The sequence below is a fragment of the Anomaloglossus baeobatrachus genome, chromosome 6, assembly GCF_048569485.1.
Source record: "Anomaloglossus baeobatrachus isolate aAnoBae1 chromosome 6, aAnoBae1.hap1, whole genome shotgun sequence".
NCBI classification, from domain to species: Eukaryota; Metazoa; Chordata; class Amphibia; order Anura; family Aromobatidae; genus Anomaloglossus; species Anomaloglossus baeobatrachus.
In genome coordinates, this window is record NC_134358.1 from 486,662,002 (window position 1) to 486,683,427 (window position 21,426).

The following is a 21,426-nucleotide window of genomic DNA, read 5'->3' on the forward strand; positions in this document are numbered from 1 at the left end:
TTTTTTTTATTCTCTCATATTTTTTAAAACTTTTTTTCATTTTTTTATTGATTTTACTAGTTGCCTTAAGGCGGCGTTACACGCAGCGACGTATCTAACGATGTCGTCGGGCTCACGGATTCCGTGATGCACATTCGGCATCGTTAGCGACGTTGCTGCGTGTGACAGCAAGGAACGGGCGTTAACGAAGGAAAATACTCACCTTATCGTCCATCGTTGACACGTCTTACTTTTCAAAATATCGTTGATTGTAGAGGATGCAGGTTGTTCGTCGTTCCCGAGGCAGCACACATCGCTACGTGTGACACCTCGGGAGCGACGAAGTACAACTTACCTGCGGCCTCCAGCAATGCGTAAGGAAGGAGGTGGGCGGGATATTACGTCCTGCTCATCTCTGCCCCTCTGCTTCTTTTGGGCAGCCGCTTAGTGACCCTGCTGTGACGCCGAACGAACTGCCCCCTTAGAAAGGAGGCGGTTCGCCGGCAACAGCGACGTTGCTAGGCAGGCAAGTCCCGTGTGACGGGTCCTAACAATGTTGTGCGCCACGAGCAGCGATTTGCCCGTGACTAGAGATGAGCGAACCGGTCGCGGTTCGGCTCGAGGCGGTTCGCCGAACGGGGGGTCTGGCTCGAGTTCGGCTCGTCGAACGTTCGACGAACCGAACTAGAACCAATAGGCTATAATGGGAGGCAATCACAAACACATAAAAATGCATTATAAATGTACACAAACAGTTAATAAACATTGCCATAACACTTACCGGTCCTCGCGATCCCTTCTGCACTCTGTCTCCTGCCGCTATTCCATCCGATGATCGCTGAATCCTCCCGGTGACCTGCACTGCCAGCAGAGAAGCAGGACCTATCGTGACGTCAAAATAGCCATGTGACCAGTCACGTGGCTATTATCTCATTGGCTACAGACTGGTCACATGACTATGACACGTCATGTAGGACCTGCGAGTGCATCTCTCCGGTACACGGTGCACATATGTGTATCGCCGTGTACCGGCGACATGCTCTAGCACACGGTCGACTCCCCGTTCCGTTAGGGACCGGCTGACACAGCCGGTCATTAACGGAGATCACCGTTGCCATAGCAACGCAGTTAGCGGTGACGTCACCGCTAACCGCGGCTCCGAGAGCACCGTTGCTATGGTAACGCGTCTGTCAGCGTTACCGCTAGCAGCCAGCAGTGATCACTCACGGAGTGAAGGCTGCACGCTGCTTCCCGATTGTAGTGAGCATTGTAGTTAGGATGGAGGTTCCCCAGCCCCAAGTGATGGGCTGGTGCACCTCATCCTTCCTCACTACAATCGTCACTACTACTACACTAGAAAGAAAGAAGACAGAAGAGCAGGATCGTGGAGGGCTGACAGGGGTAATAAAGATGGAGTCTCTAATGTGTCTGTGTATTTATTTCTATTAAAGTATTTTTTCTCTGTGTGGTGTCTTTTTTTAACCCTTTATTGGAGATTCTTAATGGCCGGGTCAAACGTGCCTGACATTAAGAATCTCTGGCTTAATACTGGCTGGTAAAACAAAGCCAGTATTAACTCATGATTACCCAACAAGCCACCCGGCTCCAGGGCTGTTGGAAGAGTTGGATACAGCGCCAGATGATGGCGCTTCTATGAGAGCGCCATTTTCTGGGACGGCTGCGGACTGAAATCCGCAGCAGAGGCGCCCACAAACCTCGGGCTAACCTGTGCTGCGGATTCCAATCCCCAGCTGCCTAGTTGTACCCGGCTGGACACAAAAATAGGGCGAAGCCCACGTCATTTGTTTTTTAATTATTTCATGAAATAAGTGAAATAATTAAAAAAAACGGGCTTCCCTATATTTTTGGTTCCCAGCCGGGTACAAATAGGCAACTGGGGGTTGGAGGCAGCCCGTGGCTGCCAGCTGTACCTGGCTAGCATACAAAAATATGGCGAAGCCCACGTCATTTTTTTGGTGGGCAAAAAACTTCTGCATACAGTCCTGGATGGAGTATGCTGAGCCTTGTAGTTCTGCAGCTGCTGTCTGCTCTTCTCCATACAGACAGACAGCAGCTGCAGAACTATAAGGCTCAGCATACTCCATCCAGGACTGTATGCAGAAGTTTTTTGCCCCCTGAAAAAATTATGTGGCTTCGCCATATTTTTGTATGCTAGCCAGGTACAGCAGGCAGGTACGGCTGCCCCCAACCCCCAGTTGCCTATTTGTACCCGGCTGGGAACCAAAAATAAAGGGAAGCCCTTTTTTTATTATTTCATGAATTTCATGAAATAATTAGAAAACAAATGACGTAGGCTTTGCCCCATTTTTGTGTCCAGCCAGGTACAACTAGGCAGCTGGGGATTGGAATCCGCACCACCGGTTGGCCTGAGCTTTCTGGGCCCCACTGCTGCGAATTGCAGTCTGCAGCCACCTCAGAAAATGGCATTTTCATAGAAGCGCCATCTTCTGGCGCTGTATCCAACTCTTCCAGCACCTGCCTGCTATACCTGGCTAGCATACAAAAATATGGCGAAGCTCACGTCCTTTTTTTGTAGCTTTTTGGCAAAAAAAAAAAAAAAAAAATGCTTCCCTGGATTTTCCATTGCCAGTGAAGGTAACACCAAGCAGTGGGGGTTAGCAGCCAGTAGCTGCTTGGATTACCCTTAGCTAGCAATACAAAAAATGCAGTGGGAGCTAACATATATTTTTTTTAATTATTTATTTAAATAACTAAAAATAAAATGGGCTTCCCTGTATTTTGATTGCTGGACATCACAGTGCTGTAAAAATAAATCTTTAAAAAAATGACGTAGCGCTCCGCGGTATTTTTGATTCTCAGCGCAGATAAAGCAGACAGCTATGGGTTGCCACCCCCATCTGCCTGCCGTTACCTTGGTTGGCAATCAAAATACAGGGAAGCCCATTAATTTTTTCTATTTAAAAAATAGTTAAAAAAAAAAAATTACGTTGGGTCCCCCCATTTTTGATAGCCAGCTAGGGTAAAGCAGACGGCTGTAGCCTGAAAACCACAGCTGGCAGCTTTACCGTGGTTGGGGATCCAATGTGGAGGTCCCCTCAGGCTCTTTTTTATAATTATTTTATAAATATTAATAATTACACAATAAAAGTAGGGGACCCCCCAAATTGGATCACCAGCCAAGGTAAAGCGGACAGCTGTGGTCTGGTATTCTCAGGGTGGGAAGGTCCATAGTTATTGGGCCTTCACAGCCTAAAAATAGCAGGCCGCAGGCACCCCAGACGTGGCGCATCCACTAGATGCGCCAATCCTGGCGCTTCACCCCAGCTCATCCCGTGCCCTGGTGCAGTGGCAAACGGGGTAATAAATCGGGTTGATACTAGCTGTAAAGTCACCTGAGATCAAGCCCAGCAGTTTGTGATGTCATGGCGTCTATTAGATACCCAACATCATAAACTGTCAGTACTAACAAAAACAAAAAATCGACAAAAGAAATTTATTTGAAAAAACAGTCCCCAAAACATTTCCTCTTTCACCAATTTATTGTAAGAAAAAAAATAAAGGGGTCCCACGACGACTCTGGACCGTCTAGAATATGGGGGGGAGACACTCAGGGAACGTATCCCCCATTTTCTAGGAGTGCGGACCCTTCATGTGAGGAGTGTGGGTGCAATGAATCTGCACTCACTCTCCCCGGGTCCACAGCAGCAGAGTCCATGTCGTAATGGTTGCTACCAAAGCTGCAATGCCCTGCTCATGAGGTAAGGGCATGCCTAATCAGGAGAACTACTGTAGAGGAAGCTCTGCTCACTGGTATATAGGTGCTCAGAGGTAATAATAGATAAAATTAGTGAGTAACCTCGGCACTCTATATCTCCCAGACTAAGTCAGTAAGTCACAATGGATAGTAATGCAAAATCACTCTTTATTGGTCCGTATTAAGAAAATTTTTTTTTCATAAGCATATATGTTTTTGTCCAAAACAAGTTACAAATGACGTTTCGGCCTGAGCCTTCGTCAGATTGGACTTATCTGCATGTAATCATGAAAAATGACAATAATCAGTATCACATAAGAGTGAGAGAACAATAACATAAACTCGAACAATGTAGAGGTACAATTGGGATGCAGCAAAAAAATTGCAACACAGCAAGAAATGAAACACATGATACAAATGTCATAATACAGTACAAGGACAATATAGTAATGACAAATATGGGGTCAGAGTAGACTTAGACAGCTCTGGTACGAAAGAGATGTCAATCATAAAGTAACATGTGCAGTAGGTGTAGAGCTACACTATGCATGGCAGAGCTAATGGGTAGACCGACCATAGAAAAAGTAGAGAAAAAGTGGAGAAAAAGTGGAGAATAAGTGGAACATAAGAGGAGAAAAAGTGGAGAAAAAGTGGAGAAAAAAGTGGAGAAAAAGTGGAGAAAAAGTGGAGAAAAAGTGGAGAAAAAGTGGAGATTAAGAGGAGAAAAAGTGGAGAAAAAAGTGGAGAAAAAAGTGGAGAAAAAGTGGAGCATAAGAGGAGAAAAAGTGGAGAAAAAGTGGAGAAAAAAGTGGAGAAAAAGTGGAGCATAAGAGGAGAAAAAGTGGAGATTAAGAGGAGAAAAAGTGGAGAAAAAGTGGAGAAAAAGTGGAGCATAAGAGGAGAAAAAGTGGAGAAAAAAGTGAAGAAAAAGTGGAGAAAAAGTGGAGCATAAGAGGAGAAAAAGTGGAGAAAAAGAGGAGAAAAAGTGGAGAAAAAGTGGAGAAAAAGTGGAGATTAAGAGGAGAAAAAGTGGAGAAAAAAGTGGAGAAAAAAGTGGAGAAAAAGTGGAGCATAAGAGGAGAAAAAGTGGAGAAAAAGTGGAGAAAAAAGTGGAGAAAAAGTGGAGCATAAGAGGAGAAAAAGTGGAGATTAAGAGGAGAAAAAGTGGAGAAAAAGTGGAGAAAAAGTGGAGCATAAGAGGAGAAAAAGTGGAGAAAAAAGTGAAGAAAAAGTGGAGAAAAAGTGGAGCATAAGAGGAGAAAAAGTGGAGAAAAAGAGGAGAAAAAGTGGAGAAAAAGTGGAGAAAAAGTGGAGCATAAGAGGAGAAAAAGTGGAGAAAAAGTGGAGAAAAAGTGGAGAAAAAGTGGAGCATAAGAGGAGAAAAAGTGGAGAAAAAAGTGAAGAAAAAGTGGAGAAAAAGTGGAGCATAAGAGGAGAAAAAGTGGAGAAAAAGTGGAGAAAAAGTGGAGAAAAAGTGGAGAAAAAGTGGAGCATAAGAGGAGAAAAAGTGGAGAAAAAAGTGGAGAAAAAGTGGAGAAAAAGTGGAGAAAAAGTGGAGCATAAGTGGAGAAAAAGTGGAGAAAAAGTGGAGAAAAAGTGGAGAAAAAGTGGAGCATAAGAGGAGAAAAAGTGGAGAAAAAAGTGGAGAGAACGTGGAGAAAAAGTGGAGAAAAAGTGGAGCATAAGAGGAGAAAAAGTGGAGAAAAAGTGGAGAAAAAGTGGAGCATAAGAGGAGAAAAAGTGGAGAAAAAAGTGGAGAAAAAGTGGAGAAAAAGTGGAGAAAAAGTGGAGCATAAGAGGAGAAAAAGTGGAGATTAAGAGGAGAAAAAGTGGAGAAAAAGTGGAGAAAAAGTGGAGAAAAAGTGGAGAAAAAGTGGAGAAAAAAATGGAGAAAAAGTGGAGAAAAAGTGGAGAGAAAGTGGAGAAAAAAATGGAGAAAAAGTGGAACACCCTTTGGTACCTTTCATGTGGCACTAAGGGGTGCTTAGCTTTGTATTTAGCCAAAAAAATGAAAAAAAAATGACATAGGGTTCCCCCTAGTTTTGTAGCCAGCTAGGGTAAAGCAGACGGCTGCAGCCTGCAGACCACAGCTGGCAACCTCACCTTGGCTGGTAATCCAAAACTGAGGGCACCCCACGCTGTTATTTTAAATTAAATAAATAATTAAAAAAAAAAACACGTAGGGGTCCCCCAAAATTGGATCACCAGCCAAGGTAAAGCAGACAGCTGGGGCCTGATATTCTCAGACTAGGGAGGTCCATGGTTATTGGAATCTCCCCAGCCTAAAAATAGCAGGCCGCAGCCGCCCCAGAAGTGGCGCATCCATTAGATGCGCCAATCCTGGTGCTTCGCCCCAGCTCATCCCGCGCCCTGGTGCGGTGGCAAACGGGGTAATATTTGGGGTTAATACCAGATGTGTAATGTCACCTGGCATCAAGCCCTGGGGTTGGTGAGGTCAGGCGTCTATCAGATACCCGACATCACCAACCCAGTCAGTAATAAAAAAAAATAGACGACAAACACATTTTTATTTGAAAAAACACTCCCCAAAACATTCCCTCTTTAACCAATTTATTAGATTGAAAAACAAATCCAGGTCTGGTGTAATCCAAGGGGTTGCCATGACGATCCACACTGTCCCAGTCAATGAAGAGCAGGATGTTCCCCATTGACTGGGAGAGCAGTGCAGTGACCTGAGCTAACATCAATGGGTCAGCCCAGGTCACTGCAGGGGGGTGACAAGTGCTGCTGTCAGTGAGGTACATTACCTGCGCTGATCTCCAGCACACTGACAGCCCCTGTCACTGAGGTCAATGACCGGCGCCTTCACAGCAAGTATCGCGAGAGGTCCGTGACGTCACCGCTAGTCAGTCTCGGGTCGGAAGCGATAGGTGATGTGACAAGCGGCGGCCATGGAGGACAGTGACAGCGCTGAGGTCGGGATGGCGGGACTTCATCACCGCAGGTAAGCCGAGCGAGCGAGCGAGCGAGCGAGCGGGCGGGCGGGGGGGGATGGGGGGGGATGGGGGGGGGGATGTGTGTGTGTGTGTGTGTTTGTGTATGTATGTATACATGCCGCGGGCAGGAGGGGGCGGAGCGAGCTGAGCGGGAAAGTGTGGGCTTCCTGCACGTAACTAAGATAAACATCGGGTTACTAACCAAAGCGCTTTGCTTGGATACCCGATGTTTATCTTGGTTACCAGCTTGTGGCAGGCTGCCAGCGATGGCTCCTGCACACTGTAGCTGTAAAAAGCCCTGCTTTTTGCTGCTAGAACCGTTCTCGAACGTATCTAGAACTATCGAGCTTTTGCAAAAAGCTCGAGTTCTAGTTCGATCTAGAACATGCCCCAAAATCACTCGAGCCGCGAACTGGAGAACCACGAACCACGAACCGCGCTCAACTCTACCCGTGACGCACAACCGACGGGGGCGGGTGCTTACACCAGCGATATCGCTAGCGATATCGCTGCGTGTGATACCCGCTTTAGGGCACTTTATGCCTCTACTATCTGATCGCTTCTTCTGTTCAGAGCGATGCTTTTTTAGAAAGCCAATCGGAGAAGATGGACCATACAATTTGTTGTGCATTTTCCCCTGAGTACAACAAAGCCCCATATGTGGAGGAAAACTGCTGTTTGGGTACATGGCAGGGCTCACAAGGGAAGGTGCACTATTTGAATTCTTTAGTGCCATTTTGGCTGGCATGATTCAATTTGTTGTGCATTGTCACCCGAGTATGTCAATAGCCTAAATGTGCTTGAAAACTACTCAAAAGTGAAGGAGCTTCCACATTGGAGCTCAGATTTTGCTGGAATGGTTTGAATTTATGTATTTATGTATTATGTCACATTGGTAGAGCCTTGATTAGCCAGAACAGCAGAGCGCCCCCATAAGTCATGCCAATTTACAAACTACACACCTTAATGAATTCATCTAAGGGTGCAGTGAGCAAATTAATACTACAGGTGCTTCACAGAATTTTATACAATTAAGAGGTGAAGAAATAATTATAACAATTTTTTTCACTAAAACGTTTAGCAACAAGTTTTTAATTTTGAAAAGGGCTAATAGGGAAAAACTGGACCAAACACTTTATTGTGCAATATCTCCTGAGTACATCAGTATCTCATTTGTGGTCAGAAACTGCTTTTTAAGCACAGTGCAAAGCTCAGAAGGGAAGAAGGGTCATATTATAGCGCAGATTTTGCTGTTATGGTTTGCAGGTGCCATGTCACATCGACATAGCCCCTGACGTGGCAGAACAAAAAACCAAGGTCATTGTAAGGGCTCAGTCCAGCATAACTAGTTGTGGACCGTCCTTGTAAGGACAGGAGCCTTTAGGTGATAGTGGAGATCGTAGTATCCCCAGGAGATGGTAGGGTCAGTGACATCTTTGAAGGATTGTGGACCCTGGTTTTGGTGGAAACACTCTGCACCCTGGCTCATGTGGACTTGGTGACATCACCCCATCTTTTTTACTCAATATTTGTAGTTCATGGCTGACCACTGTCACTGTGAAAGACTTTTTTCATTTGAGTATTTTGTGTTTTTCCTTTCCATTTTTTTGTGTGAGGACTACTGTCCACCCCCTTGAAAGGAATTACACATTCATTGTTTACTGTTTGCTTTGATTGTTGTGTTTTTGTATTAACATCATTAGTGGCATCCTGAGTGAGCTATTTTCACTATCCCAGACGGAACACGATACTAGGATTGATTGTCTATCTGACTTCTTTTTTTTTTTTTTTTTAAATCAGGTTCATTTTTATTTAACAGCAAAATTATACAACACATAAAATAATTCCCTCCATAGAAATATCACAGAAAGGGAAAAAACCTTTAGTCAATAAGAAAAACCACACAAATAACATAATAAACAATGCACCCGCAGTCCACGTCTCATTTCAATATGGGTCTCAAAGTGCATATTATTTCCCAATATATTCTCCATAGTATAGCTTACCCAGCATCATTATGACATTATATATATATACACATATACATACACGCACGCACGCACGCACATATACATGCACACACATATACATGCACACACATATACATGCACACACATATACATGCACACACATATATATGCACACACATTCCAGCAGTACGCATATCACCCTATTTGAGGAAATTTGTTAACCGGTCAGAAGGAGAAGGACCTGGTCGCTCGCACTGTCCTGCAGTAACGCCGAGGAGGGAAGGCCTGGGGTTTCCAACCATGCCCCCCAGATCTTATAGAACTTTTTCAATGCATTTCTTTTAAGGTATACTCCTCTTTCCAGTCGAAGTATAGCGTTTACTCTTTCCCTAAAATCCCCGATGACCGGAGGCGCTGGGTCCAACCAGTGGTAGGCCAACAGTTTCCTAGCCTGGTACAAGAGACGTGTAATACCGACCATTACCGGCGAACTCAAGTCCACCCCCCCTTCCAGTAGACCCAGGATACATATAATAGGTCTTGGCTGTAGACGGATTTTGAAAACTTGTCTAACCAATTCTAGTACTGCCCTCCAGTAATCTTCAATGTTCCCACAGGACCACATCATATGCATCAGATTAGCACCCTCCTGTCCGCACCTAGGACACAGATCATCCATCCTAACTCCCATCTTATGCAATAGACTAGGTGTCCTATATACTCTATGTAACAGGAATAGCTGTGACAGTCGTTGGCCTTCAGATACAGCAAGGCTTGGAGTCTGAGACAGGACCTCACCCCACTGTTCCTCTGTCATAGGGCCTAGGTCCCTCTCCCACTTTTCTATCTGACTTCTATCCGTCTGTTGATATTGATCATCTCAGGACCTTCTTGGTATATGTTCATCCAGAGGGATTTCAAACACTTTTTTAATTTATATTTATTAAAAGGTATATTTTAATAATTTCCTTTTTTCCTTACTTGGGAAAATGTTTAAAAATGGCACCAAAATGTGTCACACAATTTCTGCTAATCGTGGCAATATGTGGCTGTACAGTACTGCTTAGCCACACCGCGAGACTCAGGAGGGATGGAGCGCTATTCTAATCTTGGAACAAAGATTATTCTAGAATACTTTTCAGACATTATATACAGAGCCCTAAGTGCCAGAAAAGCAGAAACAGCCTCAAGTGACCCAATTGTAAAAATTACACCTTTCTGTGAATTTATCTATAGGTATAGTGATTATTTCGACTCCATGGGAGTCTTCCAGAAACAAGAAGCAATAGATGTTGCTGAATGAAAACTGCATATCTGTTATTATAGTGAGGTTCCATACATTGTGCACAGCTTGTGGTTCTGTAAATTAATCTGGCTCTCCTCACTACAGGAATACTAAATGTGGATGAGAAATGTGGTTTAGGCACCCTGTGGAGCTCAGAAGAAGGGGGGAATTTGGACTTGTGAACACAGGTTGTGCTGTATTTCTTTTTTGGGGGGTGCCATAGCACCTTTCCAGAGCCTTTGTGTTACCAGTAATATGAAAACCCCCATATACTTCCATTGACAGATGATGGACCTGAGTGGGGACTTGTTTTTTGTGTGGACTGAGTTGAAGCTTTTATTGGGAACATTTGAAATAATATTTTGGATCACATTTATCCTGTGTGCTACACTGAGCACTTACATCACGATTTTCATCTAAATTACCAAATGGCGATATTCAGATAGCACCCCAGAGGTTTCCATTGTCTATAATGAGGGTGCAGAGTTATTCTGGAATAAGTCTGGCCTCTGTTCAGGTGTGTCCTTTTCAGAAGCGCACAAAACTGGTTGACCCTGCTTGTATGCACAACTGAAAAGATGGACACTGCCAAATTATAGGCAGACACAATCCAAGGTCACTCCCTCTTCTTGATTATTGGTAATCTTCTGTCACAGGTTTCATCTGAATCACGTATTCAAAGATTTACACATAAACCCTGGTGTAAGTGCTAAGCGTAGAACACAGGATAAATGTGAGCCGAGCCTTACTGCGATCTTTGGGAGGAAGAGTGAATTGATCAACAGCAGGTCTAGCATTGCTTTTATTTATTTTTTACACCATTCAGTATAAGTGATTACATGGCTTTATTCTTAAAGTCATTGTGATTTCAGCCATACAAGATTTATATAGTTTTTTTGTTTGGCAAGTATCACTCACTAAAAATGCTTTTTTTTTTTTTTTCATCAAAACGTTTTTAAATCACAATATTTTGAGAGCTATAATTTTTCTAGATTTCTGCCGATAGAGACAAGTGAGACCTTTTTTGCAGGATGAGTTGATGTTTTTACCAGTACTATTTTTGGGCACACTACATTTTTTGGATCATTTTTTAATCTGATTTTTGGGAGGCAGAATTAACATGAAATAGCAATTTAGGAATTTTGTTTTTGTGTTATTTTTGTTTTACACCATTCACTGATTGGTAAAAGTAGTAAGACATGTTTATTCTTCAGGTCAGTATGATTACAGCTATATCACATTTACACACGTGGCAATGCAAAAACAATTCTTTTTCTCTAGAAAAAAAAATTTTGTGTACAAGCGGCAAAACATAAAATATTATATACAGACGTGGTCAAAATTGTTGGTACCCCTCGTTTAATGAAAGAAAAACCCACAATGGTCACAGAAATAACTTGAATCTGACAAAAGTAATAATAAATAAAAAAACAATATAAATGAACAAAAGAAAGTCAGACATTGCTTTTCTGCTTCCACAGAATTTAAAAAAAAAAAAAAAATAAAACTCATGAAATAGGCCTGGACACAATTGATGGTCTCTTAACTTAATATTTTGATGCACGACCTTTTGAGGCAATCACTGCAATCAAATGATTCCTGTAACTGTTAATGAGACTTCTGCACCTTTCAACAGGAATTTTGGCCACTCCTCCAGAGCAAACTGCTCCAGTTGTGTGGTGTTTGAAGATTGTCTTTCCCAGACGGAATGTTTCAGTTCTTTCCAAAGATGCTCAATAGGATTTTGGTCAGGGCTGATATAGGCCACTTCAGAATAGTCCAATGTTTTTCTCTTAGCCTTTCTTGAGTGTTTTTAGTTGTGTGTTTTGGGTAATTGTCCTGTTACAAGACCCATGACCTGAGACTGAAACCTAGCTTTCTGACACCGGGCAGCATATTTCTCTCTAGAATCCCTTGATAGTCTTGAGATTTCATTGTACAATGCACAGATTCAAGACACCCTGGGCCAGTTCCAGCAAAGCAGCTCCAGAACACAACAGAGCCTCCTCCGTGTTTCACAGTAGGGACAGTGTTCTTTTATTGATATGCTTCATTTTTCCATCTGTGAACATAGAGCTGATGTGCCTTGCCAAAAAGTTCCATTTTTGCCTCATCTGTACATAGGATATTCTCCCAGAAGTTTTGTGGCTTGTCAATATGTAGTTTGGCAAATTCCAGTCTTGCGTTTTTATGATTTTTTTCAACAATGGTGTACTCCTTGGTCGTCATCCACAAAGTCCACTTTGGCTCAAACAATGACAGATGGTCTGATCTGACACTGATGTTCCTTGAACTTGATGTTCACCTTCAATCGCTTTAAAATTTTTTCTGGGCTCTTTTGTTACCATTCATATTATCTGTCTCTTTGATTTGTCATCAATTTTCCTCCTGCGGCCACTTCCAGGGAGGTTGGCTACAGTCCCATGGATCTTAACTTTCTGAACAATATGTGCAACTGTAGTCACAGGAAGATCAAGCTGCTTGGAGATGGTCTTATAACCTTTACCATTAACATGCTTGTCTATAATTTTCTATCTAATCTCCTGAGACAACTCTTTTCTTTGTTTCCTTTGGTCCACGTGAGTGTGGTAGACACCATGTCACCAAACAGCACAGTGCATATCTTTAGCCCTATATACAGGCCCACTGACTGATCACAAGATTGTAGACACCTGTGATGCTAACTAGTGGACACATCTTGATTTAACATGTCCCTTTTGTCACATTATTTTCAGGGGTACCATCATTTCTCTCCAGGCCTGTTTCATAAGTTTTATTTTTTTAAAAATTCTGTGGAAGCATGGTTGAAAAGCAATGTCTGACTTTTATTTGATAATTTTCATAGATTTTTTATTTATTGTTACTTTTGTCAGATTCAAGTTATTTATATGGCCATTGTGGGTTTTTCTTTTATGAAATGAGGGGTACCAATGATTTTGACCATGTGTGTATATCATTTTTTATGTTTTGCCGCTTTTGCATACTTTTTTTTATAGCGAAAAATAATTGTTTTTGCATTGCTATATTCTGAGAGCTATAGCTTTTTCTTTTTCTTGCTGAGAGCGCTGTATGGTGGCTTGTTTTTTGTAGGACAAGATGACATCTTGAACATAACATTTTTATTTACGTTCAACTTTTTGATCGCTTTTTATTCCACTTTTTTTTAAATAGTTAACGTAAATAGTATATTATAGATCAGATCTTTCCTCATACCAAATTTGTGTACTTCTTTTGTTTATTTTTTCATAAATAAACATATTTATTGATATAATTGTTTTTTATATTTTCTTGCTGGGGGGGTTCATTTTGTGATTTATTTTAAATATTTTTACAATTTTTTTTAAAGTTTTTTACCTAGTCCCCCTATGTGACTTAAACCTCTATTAGTCTTATCACTGGTGTTAAGTATTGCAATGCACAAGCATGGCAAAACATTACACCTGTCAACTTTACACTGACAGATCACCTGTTAGACTTCTGGATGGGTCCAACATGCCACCATACATGGCAGACCCAGAGGTAATCATTTGACCTCTGGCTGCCATGACAACCCTTGGTTCCCCTGTGATCATGTAGCAGGTGTACCGGAGGGCTTCCTCCCTCAAATGTCTATATGCCACGATTGCTAATTATAGCAGCAAATGGAAGAGAGCAAAGGGTTAACATCATCAGGACCTGATCCAATCAGATCTCGACTATGATGCCAGTCAGAACGAGAGTTCTGCACCGAAATCCCTGCATTTGCGGACTCTGGGAATCTGGACTCCAGCCTGACTCCTGACCATAGAGAAACGTTGGCTGTGCACAAAGCCCAGGAAGCACTAATGTTTGTGGGTGGTTGGAAAGAGGTTAAAGGGAACCTGTCAGGTCAAAAAAGCGTTATAACCTACAAGCAGGAGCCTGTGTGAGCTACTAACCCCTTCCTACCCATCCCTTTGTTGTAATAATGTGTAATATGAAAGTTAGAAAATAATGAGCAGCGTCTCTAGCCACATGGGCGTTGCATCGCCCTGTGGACGTTTGCATACTTTCCATGGTATCACGCCCCTGTGGGCATGCTCAGAAGACTCCTGCAGCTCCTGTCATGTGCAGCGCGCGTCATAAGCTGACATGTAAACACCAGGATGAGAAGGTGGCATAAATGGTAAATGCGCACGCGCGAGATTCTGAAGGAGCAGACGTGAGGTCCTTCATGTAAATCCATGGTATCACGCCCACAGGGGCGTGATACCATGGAAAGAATGCAAAAGCCCACAGGGCGATGCAACGCCCATGGGGCTAGAGACCTATGCTATTTACATAGGGAATATGAAAGCAATAAAACTTATTTTTATTACTTTAATATTACACAATATTACAACACAGGGATGGGTAGGAAGGGGTTACTACCTCACACATGCTCCTACTTGAATGTTATAACGCTTTTTTGACCTGACAGGTTCTCTTTAAGAACCAAATGGTTTAATAAACATAGGCCAGACTTCTAGGAATTTTTGTACCTGCCATTTTTTTAAATTTGTGAAAAAAAAGTATTTTTATTTTATATTTTTTCAGTAGCATGCTACAATATTTTTTAACTTTATTGTTATTTAGTTAATTTAGTTATGGAGAGCATAATCTAGCTGGAGGACTCCTTTTGATTGATTAATTACTGCCCAAGTCCATGCTAAACAGAGACTTATTAAAACCATAATTGCCAACTTTTAGAAATCCCTTTTGGGAGAAAAGCTAATTGTTTGTGCACGAACATGTCTCTTTTCTCAGACCACCTTTTTAATGTCAGGTCACATCCATCTATGCTTCTGTATGGAAGTGGATGTACTACACACACTCCCTCGAAGGAAATGTAACGTTGTATAATGCAATTTTATAAATGTGGTTTTATGTGTTTGGTAACTTAGATGCATATGGTCAGGCCTATACAAGGTTAACTGTTAAGACTAGCTCTGGATGCAAAGAGATAAATGGGTAGTCAGGAAGCAACTTCCTGGTAAGAGGCAGATAGGGACTGGAATCCAGAGTTGAAGAGCTTAAGGTCTTATAGTGAACTGACTGCCCTATTATAGGGTATATGCAGAGATGAGAGGGAGAAACAGACATCAGGAGCATCCTAGACATTCGGTAGTCTGTCATCATTGTAATGCTACATCTTCCCTTCTTTCCATCTCTTTAATGTCCTGGTGGAATCACTCACCTTGCTTTTCACTTATGGTTCCCAAATTTTCAGGAACATTGACATGATGGGAATGGAGGAAATGCACTTTCAAACTCCTCAGGCAACCTAAAGCTTGAACTGCTTTCAGCATTGGGCTGACAATCTTTGTTATTGCCTAAAAATTTCTCTATGACGTCTTTAAATGCAATCCACCCTTCTTTTTGAGGATCTGTCATGTATTGATAAACTCTTGATCATCTATAAGCTTTCTAATGTCTGGTCTGATGAACACACCTTCCTTCAAATTTGCCTCCGAGAGGCCTGGAAACTTGGCGACCAAGTATTTGAAGCATTCTCCATCTCTTTTAAAAATGGCTTCATCAATCCCAATTTTAAGTGGAGAGGTGGTAGAAGAACTTTATGCGAAGGTACCAAAGTTCCTCGGAAGACATTTTTTTTTGTACTAACTGTGAGCACCCTTGGCTGCCAACACTTCTTGGTCCAGTGATTTTGTTGGTCTCGACTGTCCAATAGAGCCAGAAAACAAGGGTATTTGGTATACCCAGCTTGTTGCCCAAGCAGCATGCACAAATGCACAAGACTTTCAAATCCCGGCACACTTGCCAACCGTGGTCTTCATATTTAAGTTTATGAAGAATCAATTCCCAGTTCTCGCAGGTTTCCTTGAGGTGTACAGAATGACCTACAGGGATGGAAGCATAAAAACCGCCATTGTAGAGTAAAACTGCTTTGAGACTTCTTTTTGAAGAATCTATAAAAATATGTCATTGTGCTAAATCATATTGGATTTTGAATCGACCCATCAAACCTTCGACATTGATGCAATAAATCAACTTGTCTTCCTGTGAAAAGTAAGGAAAAAACTCCTTTTCACAATGCCTGAACCCTAAAAAAGACACTCCTGGCAACAATAAATTCCTGCTTTTGAGCCTTGATCTAAGTAACTCAGCAGCATCTTTGGAAAGATTCAAGTCTCTTACTAAATCATTCTTCTTCTTGTGGTAAAATAATTTTTGTCTTGTATCATCTTTAAAGTCAGAACTTGATTCATCATATGGCTCATGTATAACTCCACCTTCATTGGACCAAGTTGTCTCTTCCAAAGTAGCAAGGACCTTGGTTACTGGTATATCTGTGCCATGGGGAATAGGACAAATTGCTGAGTGAATATTGGGGTATGAGATCGAATGCTTTCATTTTGAATTATACCCTTTCACATCTCATAAAGAAAAGTAACAATCGTCACTATGGTTCATTTGCTCTCACCATATCATAGAAGTCTCATAAAGGAAAGCTTTTTTCTTACTCTTGAACCAATTTCGGCAGTCCTCAACACACCATTTGCACACTTTATGAGGTACCCAAGCTTTATCTTGATCTCCAAGCTTTAGTCCGAAGTATACTTTCTGAGCCATAATGCTAATTTTGGGAAATTCACCGTTGGTGAATGGAGGCGCCAGAACCTTTAGGGTGTCATACCCTCCATTGCTAGGTAAGGAGAGTTTCTTTTAGCGCTTATTTAGGGCCAGTTTACATTCTAACTAGAGATGAGCGATGTTCGAGGTTCGCCAATTTCATGTTCGAGTGATTTTGGGGGGGGGGTGTTCGAGATGTTCGACGAACTCGAGCTTTTTGCTAAAAGTTCTGCAGTTCGAGTTACATTCGAGAATGGTTCGAGAGCACCAAAAACTTGGCTTTTCACAGTAAGGCTATGTGCACACGTTGCTGTCTGCATTCGTCCTGCATCCCCAGCACAATCCCTCTGTCTTTCTTACTCACTGATCACGGGCGCCTTGCTGCACGGCTGTCACAAATCTGCGGCATCTTTTCCTCTTTTGAAAATGGCTGCCGCTTCATTATTCAATTAGTTATTCCGTGCTTTCCCCACCCACCGATGCCCATGATTGGTTGCAGTGAGACACGCCCCCACGAAGAGTGACAGTTCTCTCACTGCAACCAATCACAGCTGCCGGCAGGTGGGTCTATATCATGCAGTAAAATAAATAAATAAATAATAATAATAAAAAAAAATGCGGTTCCCCCCATATTTGATACCAGCCACGATAAAGCCACATGGCTGGAGGCTGGTATTGTCAGACTGGAAAGCACAACGTTATCGGGAGCCCACCACCCTAACAATATCACCCAGCAGCCACCCAGAATTGCCGCATCCATTAGATGCGACAGTCCCGGGACTCCACCCAGCTCATCCTGAATTGCCCTGGTGCGGTGGCAATCGGGGTAGTAAGAAGTTAATAATGACAATCGTCTCCCCGAGACACCTTCCATGATCAACCTGAAAGTGAAAGTAAAGAAACACACACAGCAAAAAATCCTTTATTTGGAATAAAAGACAAAAAAATCCTCTTTCACCATTTTATTAAAATCCGCAAATACCCCTCCAGGTCCGAAGAAATCCACACTACACTGTCAGCTTTGCTACAGAAGACGAGCTCTCTGTGTCCTCTCCACGTAGCACATGAAGAGAATCGCACTGTCACCTCAGACTTCAGTCTGCTTTGCAGACCTCAAGATAACGAAATCTGCCTATGTTCCTCACTAGAGCCAGTGGCTGAGTGGATAGAGCGGTCACCTAACAAGCATAACTTCACGAGTTCAAGTCCTGGCTGTGTCAGTAAAGATTTTTTTTATTTTAAAATAATTAATTATTATTCATAATTCATAATAAAATATTATTATTTTAATTATACACAGAGGGGAGTAGCCGGACATCATCCATGAGCCTTCTCTCTCTCTCTCTCGTGTGATTCAGGCCCTTGAACCTGACACATCATCTGATCGCTTTGCCTTCCAGCAAACCGATCAGATGATATTGGATCCGGATTGGATGGCGCGGGACCCTAGACCCAAGATGGAGTCACTAATTGTGTTTTGTTTAATTTCTAATCAAAATATTTTTCTTTGTGTTGTGTTTTTTTTATCTGTACTAGAAATTCATAGTGGCCATGTCTAATATTGGCGTGACACCATGAATTTAGGGCTTAGGGACAGTTGATAATATACAGCTAGCCCTAACCCCATTATTACCCAGCAAGCCACCCGTCACCAGGGCAGCTGGAAGAGTTGGATACAGCGCCAGAAGATGACGCTTCTATGAAAGCACCATTTTCTGGGGTGGTTGTGGACTGTAATTCACAGCAGGGGTGCCCAGAAAGCTTGGGCACCCTGAGCTGCGGATTCCAATCCCAGCTGCCTAGTTTTTTTTTTTTAAATCAGATACTTTTTTATTAAAACAGAATACATACAACAGAATAACAAATCGGCATCCAAATTAAGTTTATCACATCTATTACCCCTTTAACTCCCCATCCCGCCCCCTCCCCCACCCCGGCAGCAACACTTCTCCCCGATACTACATCCCATTTAGTACACACTTAGAATACCCTCCAACTGCAGTATAGCAACCATCCCGTTCATCCCGACATGCAGGAGGAACTACTAGTAACACAAATAAAACAAAACACACACATCAGAGGTCTCCGATGGCTATCCCGGTCCCAGACCAGTTTACTGGTCCATCACTCGTCCTGTTCACATTGCAGCCAAGGAGACCACAGCTTCTCAAACATTTTAACATTCCCCCTTCTTTCATACACTCCCTGTTCCAGCTGAAGAATACATTTCACCCTTTTAATGTACTCTCCCCTGGTTGGGGGGGTCTTTTTTAATCCAGGACCTGGCGATCAGCTTTCTTGCCGCATATAGCAGCCTAGCAATGGCAATTTTCATAGTATTTTCCACCCCAAGCTCCTCAACATATCCCAATATGCATAGCAATGGTTCCCTGGGAAGGACACACCCATATGTTCTTCCTATCTTGTGGATAACCTTAGTCCAAAAGGAGACCAGTCTCGGACAAGACCACATCATATGAAAAATACCTGCGTCAGATCCCTGACACCTTCGACACTCCGAATTCCTTTTCAACCCCATTTTAAACATCAGTAAGTGAGACCTATATACCCGGTGAATCACGTATAGGTGAGATAGTCTGGCCGGTTCGCTCATAGAAAGTTTAGGGACATACTCTAAGATACTCTCCCACACCTCCTCCGTTATCGGCCCAACTTCCTCCTTCCATTTAGATTTAGTTTTAATTGGGTAGTCTAAAAGAAAGGTATGTAATATATCTTTATACGTGTCAGAAATGATCCAGCTGCCTAGTTTTACCTGGCTGGACACAAAAATTGGGCAAAGCCAACATAATTTTTTTAAAATTATTTCATGAAATTCATGAAATAATTTAAAAAAAAGACTTCCCTATATTTTTGGTTCCCAGCCGGGTACAAATAGGCAGCTGGGGATTGCGGGCAGCCCGTGGCTGCCTGCTGTACCTGGCTAGCATACAAAAACATGGCAACGCCCACGTAATGTTTTTGGGGAGCAAAAAACTCCTGCATACAGTCCTGGATGGAGTATGCTGAGCCTTGTAGTTCTGCAGCTGCTGTCTGTCTGTTTGAAGGAGAGCAGACAGCAGCTGCAGAATGACAAGGCTCAGCATGCTCCATTCACTATTGGATGTGTCGCGGGCGGGGAGGAGGGTGTCAGCACACCGCGCTCACCCCTTCTGCTCGGGTCCGGCAGTTGCTCCTGGTGGCTCGAGCTGCGGGCCGGATCCCGGGGTGTCTCGAGCGACACTCCTCGCCCGTGAGTGAAAGGGGGGGTGTTTGTTGGGATTATAGTTCGTGACGCCACCCACGGTTGTGGTGATGGCACCACCGCTGCTCAGTGTGGGGGTCCCGGGGATGGTGATTGGAGCAGCCAGGTGTTGTGTTGCCCCTCCGTGGGTAGGGGTTGGTGATCCCGGGGCCCGGTGAAGAGATGTGAAGTGTAGGGCCTGGAGGGCGCAGGGACGCGGGGGCAGCGCTGTGCCTTGCGGCACTGTGGTACTCACTCAGCCTGAGACACGGACACAGTTTGTACGGTAAACCAACGGCTGGTAGGACGGTCCCACAGACGGTTGCACCTGCACTCCCGGTAGGTGACGGTGACGTCTCTCTTCCTTGCACCGGTTTGACTGATGGTAGCGGTGGATTCCCTCCGGTTACCCGCTCCCCGACTGCAATCTGGGCCGGAGGAGCTCTACACTTTGCCCGCAGGCGCTGGCCCTGGGGAAACTGGTGCCTTGGCGGTGGCGGTGTCTCCCCGGTAATGGTCGGGCTGTTGCCGTCAATCGGGACTTTGTTGCTGGGGGATCTGCGTCCCCTTCACTGACGGATTCGGCAAATTGGGCGACTCCTAGCCTTGCCGGGGTCCGAGAGGCCCCTGCCCTGGTGCTGACTGTCCTTCGGAACACTGCTCCAGACCACCGGGCACACAGCCAACGGGGTCCTTCCAGGAACTTCCAAACGGTCCCCCTCCGGACAGTCACCGCCGTCGCTGACCTTGCTGTTCTAGCCCTACACACAGCTGGGCTCTCAGGCTCTGTGCACTCTCTGCGCTCTCTCCACTTCTTGCTTTCCTCCTTTTCCACTTTCCCTTCCTTACTCTCACTTCTTGTTGTTTACTCTAGCCCCTGCCTGGGCTACTCCTCACTCCTTCCACTTCCTCCTCCCTGACTGTTCTCTTACATGTCCCTCACTGGACTCCTGGTTACTTCCTGCCTCCAGAGTTGTGAGCTCCTTGGTGGGTGGAGCCAACCGCCTGGCCCACCCCCTGGTGTGCATCAACAGACTCTTGGAGGGAGGCAACAAGGGTTTCTGGTTAGCAGGTGTGCCTACCTGGAGTGTGGGGTGTAGTGGTGTTGTTATCTGTGTCCCCTGGCTTGCCCAGGGCGACACATTCCCCCTTAGCAAAATGCAGACCGTCCGCGGGCTGCCGTCCTACACCGGTTTTATTTTTCTGTAAAAAGGGGATAACAGGGTTAAACAAACATGCATGACATTTTTAATCAACTCTTCCCAAGACGGGAGGCACATTTTACTTTTAACGTTTCAACGGTGTACGGTCACGGTTTCCGCTCTCTCCCACCCAAGTAACCTGGCCCTGATGCTGCCCCTAAAACCCAGGCAGCACCCCTTGACCCACAGTCCAGCACACGGTACCCGAGCGGGATCTGTCCTTCCCCTCCAGAGGGTAGCCACCGGTTCCTTTGGTGGCTGGGCCCTGGCCTGCTCTGCTCAGGGCCCTCCCTCCAACCTGCCTCTCCGGAGGCGGCATTGCGGAAACGGTAACGGTACCCAACATATTTACAAGCCACTAACGTTTGTGGTTGCCCTGCAGAGTTCACGGGCTTGTCCATGGCTAGTTCCCATGCATTTTTAAACTTTGAACGGTCCCCACGGGGACAACGGTGCCGGCTC